Source organism: Esox lucius, chromosome 5 (assembly GCF_011004845.1).
Source record: "Esox lucius isolate fEsoLuc1 chromosome 5, fEsoLuc1.pri, whole genome shotgun sequence".
Taxonomy (NCBI): Eukaryota; Metazoa; Chordata; class Actinopteri; order Esociformes; family Esocidae; genus Esox; species Esox lucius.
In genome coordinates this window covers 12,266,468-12,276,730 of record NC_047573.1, presented here as the reverse complement: position 1 = coordinate 12,276,730, position 10,263 = coordinate 12,266,468, and positions in this window count along the sequence as shown.

Sequence of the window (10,263 nt, the reverse complement as noted above, 5' to 3'; positions counted from 1 at the left end):
TCAGACTGATTGTGCTTTTTGGATTATTAGTTTGCAGCCTGACCCAGGTGCCCTTCAGTTTCACCTCATGGGTGGATCACCTATGTATGGTTCCTTCAGTGACAAGTCTTCCAGGTCCTTATGGAGAAAATGATCCCCAAAACCATCCCATTACCATACTGATTTTCAACAGACATAATGGAACGCGTGTTGTTCGAAAGATAACAGGAGCATGCCAAAATGCACCTGGAAATACTCGTCAAGACTCCACGAAGAATGTTCTACGGACAAATCGACCGGCCTTTTTGGTAGGAGTACATTCTCAGCTGGCTACATGACAATATTGTAGACATGCTACATACATTTATGCATTGGTTCTGTTTTAGAGGGGCTTTAGGCCACAAAAGAGAACTGTACATTGAAATGGAGAGCCAGTTGTAGATTTGGCACCTACATTGTGTTAGTGGGGCGGAGTATATTTTTTACAAGCTTGGCCACTGTTCAGCACGTACTCCTTTAAAACATAAACGAATCATGTTGTATTGTCTACGTTTTTGGCAGCAAGCTTGTCATGTTGCTGATTTTAGAAATGCTTGTTTTAGTCTGCATTTAACTACCCTAAAAGGCTTCTCCAGATGTTTCTGACCAACAGGTCACAATGAGTTCACATAACTGGTCTTTTTTCTATAGTGCAGGATATCATACTTATGCAGAAAACATATTTCAGTGGCCAGCTAGGGTAAACAAACATTTGTGTTAGCCTAGTTCCAAACATTTTAATGCAAATAAAAATAAAAAAAAATCACAATCTGGACTATTTAAAAGTGCTATTGAGAACCTGAATTAAGAAATAACATAAGACCCTTCATCAAAAAGACTACTGTAAGGGTCCACTCTGGCCCAGAGGGACGGGCAGCCCTCCACACTCGCACACCTCAAGGTCTGTTCAGGTAGGGAATCAAGTCAAAGGTACACCTTAGAACACGATAGCGGGTGGTCACATTCATCTCTCACTGATTAGGGTCTTACAACACCTCACAGCATTCAGCGTGTTCAAAATACATTATAAAGGCTCCTGCTATTTATCATGTCATCAACTGTCTGGTTTCTGAAGGGTCAATGTACATCCATAGTTTGGATGGAAATTGGAAAAAAAATACATTTGTATTGCCTGGGGCATTTACTGGGGGCTGGGGACAGGTCAGGAATAGGGAAAGCTGTTAAACAAATGTTTTTGCTTTGCTTGTTCCTTGTTTTGTGTGACAGGTTTTACTATATCATTTATTCTTCTTAGTTTAGCTTAAAATGTTGATTAACTATTACCAAAATGTTTCAAAATGCTGACTGTCCTCTCAGATTGTAAGTTGGTGGATGTGTGCACTGCTTAAAAGGCACTGGCTTTTCTCAACTCACATGATTGAGTCATGATTGAACATGATTGAGTCATCAGGTATTTCAGCAGCAGAAAGCCATTCGAGGTTTATGTTAATTGTCCTACAGAAATCGGTTTCAAGCCCTTGATGTATTTTCTGTTAGCCAAGACACAGTACGTATTAAAAGAAACTCTAGTTTTTTAACATTTCATCAACTGGTCCCACCATTAGGGTGCAAGAAGAGAGAAATGTTTTGAGTGGGCCAAGTGGGAGCTGAGATAGGACAGACTAACTCTGCCCGCCGGCAAACATTATTGCAGGGTAAAACTAAGGACTGGCGACACTGGCCCCGTCCTAAGATAACCCCGGAAATGCCCAACCAGACAGGAAATAACTCCACCCCTTTTGCCAAGCCACCAAAGGCACACCAACCAACTACAAACCACCTTGAAAGAAGGCAGACTACAGCCTACAGTATTTTGATGAGTATTTTGTTTTATGACAACTCAAGTTTAGCCGGACGGGTTTTGGCAGGATGTTGGTGACAAAATAGACTGGTTTCTTAATCTCTACGCACACTATGAGAGTGGCACTATTGAAAATTCCCCAACTGATATGGGTATGACCCGGTTGAAAACACACAGTACCAGCAACAGTAAGGTAGGTCATAATATGGCAGCTACTTAAGGTCTAGGTAGGGTGTTTCATCATGAAAGCTCTTTGAATTCCTCAGCTGTGGCTCACTGGGACTCATGCACATCTTGGCAACCCTACAAAACCACACCTTTGCCAATATGCATGTTGTAACAGCATTCTGGAATAGGTAGAAAACAGGGGAGGAGCCTATTCACATGTGTACGTGCGTTATCTCAGACACCACCGACCTGATTCTAACTGAGCTATGAATAGCTCAGCCAGCATTTTCTATATTACACTCACTGGCCAGATGGTGGCACTACATTTATACGTGTTTGTGTACACTTTTTTGTTCGATTTTAAATAGGTTTTTATTAACTTTATTCCACCCCAACCAATTTCATGATATTATATTGGTCACAGCAATTCAGAATGTAATTGAAGAGTGTTGAAGACGGTGGCATATCTTCCTTCTAGTCATCTGTGCCAAGCCATTGTGCCTTGTTTATATGGGAGTAAAAGTCTGTAGTGATGGGCATTTTGGCTCTTTTCAGTGAGCCGGCTCGTTCAGCTCAGCTCACCAAAAAGAGCCGGCTCTTTTGGCTCCCAAATGGCTCTTTAAAAAAATATGTTTTGCATTTTTTGAAGTCAAACAGTTTGCGATAGTTTGACTATGATTAGTGTTAAAACAATTCTAATTAAATTATTAAATGAAATCATAAACTACCGTAACCACAATGTATTTAAAATGCATTGGTTTGTTATGAAAAATAATGCATTTCTTTTATGTATATAAACAATGCATATAAATCTAACCATTCAAAACGAATACAATCTGAACAGCATTATTCGAAGGCTTTTGGACCTGTGAATTGTGTGACTAGGTGTTCCATAGAACTTGGACTTTAGGGAGCACTTATTGAAATTGAAATTTTTGCATATTTTATTACATTCTACTGTATGCACAATATGCACTCATTCAGGCCTATTTATCTATAAGAATAAAATAGACCGCTGATTAATAACAAACCCATCAGTGAAAATGAGTGTCGGTGAGTGAACTTGTTCTTTCTTCCATGATTTTCCACGGTGTGTAATTGGTTATGGAAGTATTTTACCCAGCTGCTTTAATTGTCCAACAGCCTGTACAAATGATGTCCGTGATTGTAGGTGTTATTTACGGTAACAAATTAATTCAAACGTTATTGAAGACTGATATCAGCCTGCGTGGCCTGGCCTTGGTACTTTTAAACTACTTTGACTATTTTGGGCCAAATGTCACTTTTGTTTTGCTGTTTTGAACATCCCTTGATTACCTACCAAATATTAGCATGTAATCCAATGCATTTCTTTATTTTCTGTGAACAAATTACTAATAAAATGAAACCTCATTCTTCGTCCGTGATGCTAAAACATACGTCAAAATAGATACGATGAAAGGTGTTTTCACGGCCCTCTCTTAAGTTGCGCATTGGTGCGGTTTATACATGGTGCGGCTATAAACGTGGAATTACGGTAGTGTGAGCAGATAGAACGAATGTGTGTGCTTGAGAATTTAGGCCTATATTATTATTATTTTTTTTTGTTCTTTGAATTAGTTAACTCTATCCATTTAAATCATTTGATTATTTAGATTAATAAAAACAAATTAAATAATATTTGTGTTAATAGATTCAGCTCTTCTGATATGCGAGCCGGCTCCCAGCGTTTAACCTACAAGAGCTGGCTCTTAGAGCCGACAAGTTTGCGAACGACCCATCACTAGACTATTATATCAGGGCACACCAGGAAAACACTGATGACCTCAGTTAACTGTTGCAAGTAGTGATGGCCATTCGAGACTTCATTAGCGTTATTTTAGCAGCAGGCAGCACTCAGATTTTCTTTATCACAATAAAAGCCATAATTGAAATGTATAAGGCAATATAGTTAACAATTTAGTCTGTGAAAAGAACAGACAATAATAACATTGGAAAGGGCAGTAAACATAAAATGTACAGACTAGATAGTTAACTATATTATCTTATATATTTAAATGATGGCTTTTATTTTGAAAAAGAAAATCTGAGTTGCACTGCTAGCATAATATCCTGCTGCTAGAAGAACGGTAATGAAGACTCGAATGGTCATCACCAGTTGCAAGCACCTACGCCATCTGAGGTACTAGCAAGAATGTGATGAAGAATCTCCACTGACAATGCCACTCCATACCCCCAGATTTCTTACTCCGATCAAACACTGCATTCCACAATGAAATATATCACCAGCTGACAGTAGCGGATTGTTCCTGATTTCTTTAACTATTAGCTTACAATTGCTGTGCTGATGAATGGGCAATTTATTACCTGTCAAATTAATATGAGCCAAAACATTCTGACCACCTGCCTAACATGCTGTTGGTCCTCCATGCGGAGCCGCCGTGGATTGGACTTGTTGGTCCAGCACATCCCGCAGATGCTCAGTTGGATTGAGATCTGGGTAATTTGGCGATCTTGAACTCTACATCATGATCCTCAATCCATTCCCGATGTGTGCAGCGTGGCAGGGCACATAATCCTGTTGAAAGAGGCCACTTCCATCAGGGAATACAATCGCCATGAAGGGGTGTACCTGGTTTCTAATGATGTTTAGGTAGGTGGCACGTGTCAAATTGACATCCACGTGAATGCCCAGACAGGTTTTCCCAGCAGACCATTGCCCAGAGCATCAAACTCCCTCCCCCGGCTTGTTGTCTTCCCAGTGCATCCTGGTACCATCCCTCCCCCAGGTAAACGGCACAAACATACACGGCCGTCCACGTGATGCAAAATAAAACGACTCATCGGACCAGGCGACCTTATTCCACTGCTCAAAGGTCCAGTTTTCAATGCTCGCGGCACTTGGCGCTTTCGGCGGTGGACAGGGGTCATTATGGACATTCTGTGGGTAGACAGCCCAATACGCAGCAGGGCGTGATGCACTGCAAGTTGTGACACATTCCTCACATAACCATCATTAACATTTTCTGTGCCACAGACTCAGTCAGTTCGAACCAGACGGGATAATCTTTATTACCCTCTCTCATTGATGAGTCTTGGGGGTCCAACACCCTGTCGCTGGTTTGTGGTTTGTCTCTCCTCGGACCAGTGTCAGTTGTTAGACCTACTCACCACTGCTAACCGGAAAATACACTGAACAGATTCTCACAGTTACAAAGATGAAATGTAAAACAAATACCAATGATAAAATATTACTTAATGCATTCGGATCTGTAATATTTAATCCTTACTGAGATATCCATCTGTACTATGCCAATCTACCCCATAGTCTTGGCTAGGTTAGCCTGAATCATGGTAGACAATTAGATTCTACTGCAGGGCCATTTCTGCCAGAGTGGATGGTATGAGAGAAAAGAGAGTAGGAGGGAGAAGAGACCTCTTTTCCAAGGGAATTTAAACAGGTTTGCACATAGCTCATGGATGCAGATAATCGTATAATTTACATGGAAGCATACAACAGGTTTATTAAGGTATCAGGTTATTGTAAGGTTTTTATTTTTCATTTTTCCCCCCTCGAAGATTTCAGTTTGTTTTTCAATTGAATTGTTCACATTATAAGTCAAATTAAAAGTGGAAAAAGTTCTGACATGATTTATCTTTGTCTCATTCTTTTACATCACAAGAACCTGGCATTTTAACAGGGGTGTGTAGGGTTTTTATATCCACGGTACAGTATGAGTGTTGGAACCGGTACTATACATGCCTATGGTGGAAAGCATGTAAGCCTTGGTGCACACATTCAACCTCTTTCTATTTAAAACGGGAGGAATAGTATCCTCACATCTGGTTGGTCGAGGGATCATAATCAGATAAAAAAATATATATATATATACAATCTCCCATCCCAGTGGCCAGAGAAGAGTATGATAAGCTTGAGACCTATTTATAGCCAGTTGTTATGTAAACCCCCTTTGGGGGAAGGAGTTCCAAGTCTACTTTTCATGCAGAGAGTGAAAATATCTACAAACACAAATCTCTACATCTTGATCTGTCATGTAGTGTGAGCCTTTCCACATGTATGTGATTAGTAAATGCTCCTGAGGAAATGCAGAAGTCAGTCGACAGGTTTCAAAATGGAGTCCCCAGCCAAACTCTGCTGCCCTTGACATGGCTCACAGGGAAGTGAAAAGGGTGCTGTACCCTGTCAAATCTAAGGTCTTTGAAACACCAGATCTAGTGGCAACTGAGCAGCAATAAATATATATATTTATAATTGATATATACAGGTGCTGGTCATATAATTAGAATATCATCAGAAAGTTCATTTATGTCAGTAATTCCATTCAAAAAGTGAAACTTGTATATTATATTAATTCGTTCCACACAGACTGATATATTTCAAGTGTTTATTTCTTTTAATTGTGATGATTATAACTGACAACTAATGAAAATCCCAAATTCAGTATCTCCAAAAATTTTGATATTACTGAAGACCAACACAAAAAAAAGATTTTTAGAAATGTTGGCCAACTGAAAAGTATGAACATGAAAAGTATGAGCATGTACAGCACTCAATACTTAGTTGGGGTTCCTTTTGCCTGAATTCCTTTTGCCTGAATCACTGCTCAGGTGTTATGAGAGCCCAGGTTGCTCTGATAGTGGCCTTCAGCTCTTCTGCATTGTTGGGTCTGGCGTATCACATCTTCCTTTTCACAATACCCCATAGATTTTCTATAGGGTTATGGTCAGGCGAGTTTGCTGGCCAATTAAGAACAGGGATACCATGGTCCTTAAACCAGGTACTGGTAGCTTTGGCAATGTGTGCAGGTGCCAAGTCCTGTTAGAAAATGAAATTTGCATCTCCATAAAGTTGGTCAGCAGCAGGAAGCATGAAGTGCTCTAAAACCTCCTGGTGGACGGCTGCGTTGACCTTGGACCTCAGAAAACAGAGTGGACCAACACCAGCAGATGACATGGCACCCCAAACCATCACTGACTATGGAAACTTTACACTGAACATCAAGCAACGTGGATTCTGTGCCTCTCCTCTCTTCCTCGAGACTCTGGGACATTGATTTCCAAAGGAAATGCAAAATTTACTTTCATCAGAGAACATAGCTTTAGACCACTCAGCAGCAGTCCAGTCCTTTTTGTCTTTAGCCCAGGTGAGACGCTTCTGAAGCTGTGTCTTGTTCAAGAGTGGCTTGACACAAGGAATGCGACAGCTGAAATCTTGCATAAGTCTGTGTGTGGTGGTTCTTGAAGCACTGAGTCCAGCTGCAGTCCACTCTTTGTGAATCTCCCCCACATTTTTGAATGGATTTTGTTTCACCATCCTCTCCAGGGTGCGGTTATCCCTATTGCTTGTACACTTTTTTCTACCACATCTTTTCCTTCCCTTTGCCTCTCTATTAATGTGCTTGGACACAGAGCTCTATGTATAATGTATACATTATACAAGTTTCACTTTTTTAATGGAATTACTGAAATAAATCAACTTTTTGATGATATTCTAATTATATGACCAGCACCTGTATACACAGTGGGTAGAACAAGTATTTGATACACTGCTGATTTTGCAGTTTTTCCTACTTACAAAGCATGTAGAGGTCTGTAATTTTTATCATAGGTACACTTCAACTGTGAGAGACGGAATTTAAAAAAAATAATCCAGAAAATCACATTGTATGATTTTTAAGTAATTAATTTGCATTTTATTGCATGACATAAGTATTTGATCACCTACCAACAAGAATTCCGGCTCTCACAGACCTGTTAGTTTTTCTTTAAGAAGCCCTCCTGTTCTCCACTCATTACCTGTATTAACTGCACCTGTTTGAACTCGTTACCTGTATAAAAGACACCTGTCCACACACTCAATCAAACAGACTCCAACCTCTCCACAATGGCCAAGACCAGAGAGCTGTGTAAGGACATCAGGGATACAATTGTAGACCTGCACAAGGCTGGGATGGGCTACAAGACAATAGGCAAGCAGCTTGATGAGAAGGCAACATCTGTTGGCACAATTATTAGAAAATGGAAGAAGTTCAAGATAATGGTCTGGGGCTCCATGCAAGATCTCACCTTGTGTAGCATCAATGATCATGAGGAAGGTGAGGGATCAGCCCAGAACTACACGGCAGGACCTGGTCAATGACCTGAAGAGAGCTGGGACAACAGTCTCAAAGAAAACCATTAGTAACACACTAATAGAGCTTTTTGGTCTAAACTCTTGCCGTGTTTGGAGGAAGAAGAAGGATGAGTACAACCCCAAGAACACCATCCCAACCGAGAAGCATGGAGGTGGAAACATCATTCTTTGGGGATGCTTTTCTGCGAAGGGGACAGGACAACTGCACCGTATTGAGGGGAGGATGGATGGGGCCATGTTTCGCGAGATCTTGGCCAACAACCTCTTTCCCTCAGTAAGAGCATTGAAGATGGGTTGTGGCTGGGTCTTCCAGCATGACAACAACCCGAAACACACAGCCAGAGCAACTAAGGAGTGGCTCCGTAAGAAGCATCTCAAGGTCCTGGAGTGGCCTAGCTAGTCTCCAGACCTGAACCCAATAGAACATTTTTGGAGGGAGCTGAAAGTCTGTATTGCCCAGCAACAGCCCCGAAACCTGAAGGATCTGGAGAAGGTCTGTATGGAGGAGTGGGCCCTGCTGCAGTGTGTGCAAACCTGGTCAAGAACTACAGGAAACGTATGATCTCTGTAATTGCAAACATAGGTTTCTGTATCAAATATTAAGTTCTGCTTTTCTGACGTATCAAATACTTATGTCATGCAATAAAATGCAAATCAATTACTTAAAAATCATACAATGTGATTTTCTGGAAAAAAAAATGTATTCCGTCACTCACAGTGGAAGAGTACCTATGATAAAAATGACAAACCTCTACATGCTTTGTTAGTGGGAAAACCTGCAAAATCAGCAGTGTATCAAATACTTGAACACTTTGCCACTGTATATGGAGAGAGAGGTGGCATGATTAACTTTGCTGGTGTAGAGAAGCATTTGATCCTGACATGTTTTGTAACACCACTTAAACTGCCAGCACTATTGGAAAATACCCAAAGCAATTTTTTTCAAATCTGTTTTTCTCAGTATTATACATCTGTTGCCATTTCCTCTCGTTAACATTTGTCTATACTGATGTTTTTATTACGTGTTGTAAGGTGGTCTGCTTGATAACATTTTAACTACATTTTATTTTTACAGTGTAGCTGTGTGGTTGAGTGGGTTACATTCTGATCATTCCCCAATTAAATGTATTATCTTACTCTTCCATGGGAGTTGATTGTTGAATTCCTACTTCTGCCTGTCCCACTTTGATCCGTTCTCTGTTTCTTATCTGTCTAAAAAAGGTGGGATTCATCATTCAAAATAAAATCCCTAGACCCTTATCATGCATCAGTGTTTTGTCCAAAAGCCCATGGGAGACAGCATTGTTTGCTGTTGGCTTGTTTGGTGCTGGTATGTTTAGGTATTGTCAGTATTCACATCTTGAGTTATGTGTATGTCTAAACATGGCTATCAAGCAGTTAAGACACTTATTTTGTGGTGGAAAATTGAAAGTTGGTGCTCCACAGAATGCTTCTTTTTAAAATGGGAATGTCTCTCAGCCCTGTCTGTCACCCAGCATCCATCCGTCTCTGGGTCATGGTCACAATAGATAGAGCCACAGGACTCAGTCAGGCAGACACAGGGCACTCAACACTGTGTTCTCTCTGCACATCCCTCTCAGTGCTGAGCAGGCCCGAGGGTGCAGAGTGGGAAGTGCGCTCAGATTCAGCACAGAAAGGCTGGTCTACCCCAGTCTGTGTGTGTGTGTGTCTGTGTGTGTCTGTGTTAGTCTCTGTTTTTTGTGTGTCTCAACTTCTGTCTTAACAGATGAATGCGCTGTTGTGTGTCCAAAAGCGCAAAGAGTTAGGTCAAGGTAGAACAACCGCAGTGTCCTGATTTGCCCCTTAGCCTTTATGTACACAAGCTCTAACTTGTCTGCATCTACAAAAACATAATACCCATGCCATCTCCGTCCAAACAATCTCTGTTTAGAATAGAGATATATCCTGTTTAACCCACAACCAGTTCTCACCCAGTCGAATTCCTATCTTCCCATTCTTGACTCTCCATCCGGCCCAGCCATAGAGGAGGATTTCTCTCAGACCATTACCCAGTTGCTGTGTTTATTTAATCAGGAAGCTCTTGATATGTAAGCAACACTGTGGAAAAGTTATTTTGTGTCTCTGTAACAAGGTGATGACCTTTGGTACTGCACAAAATAAA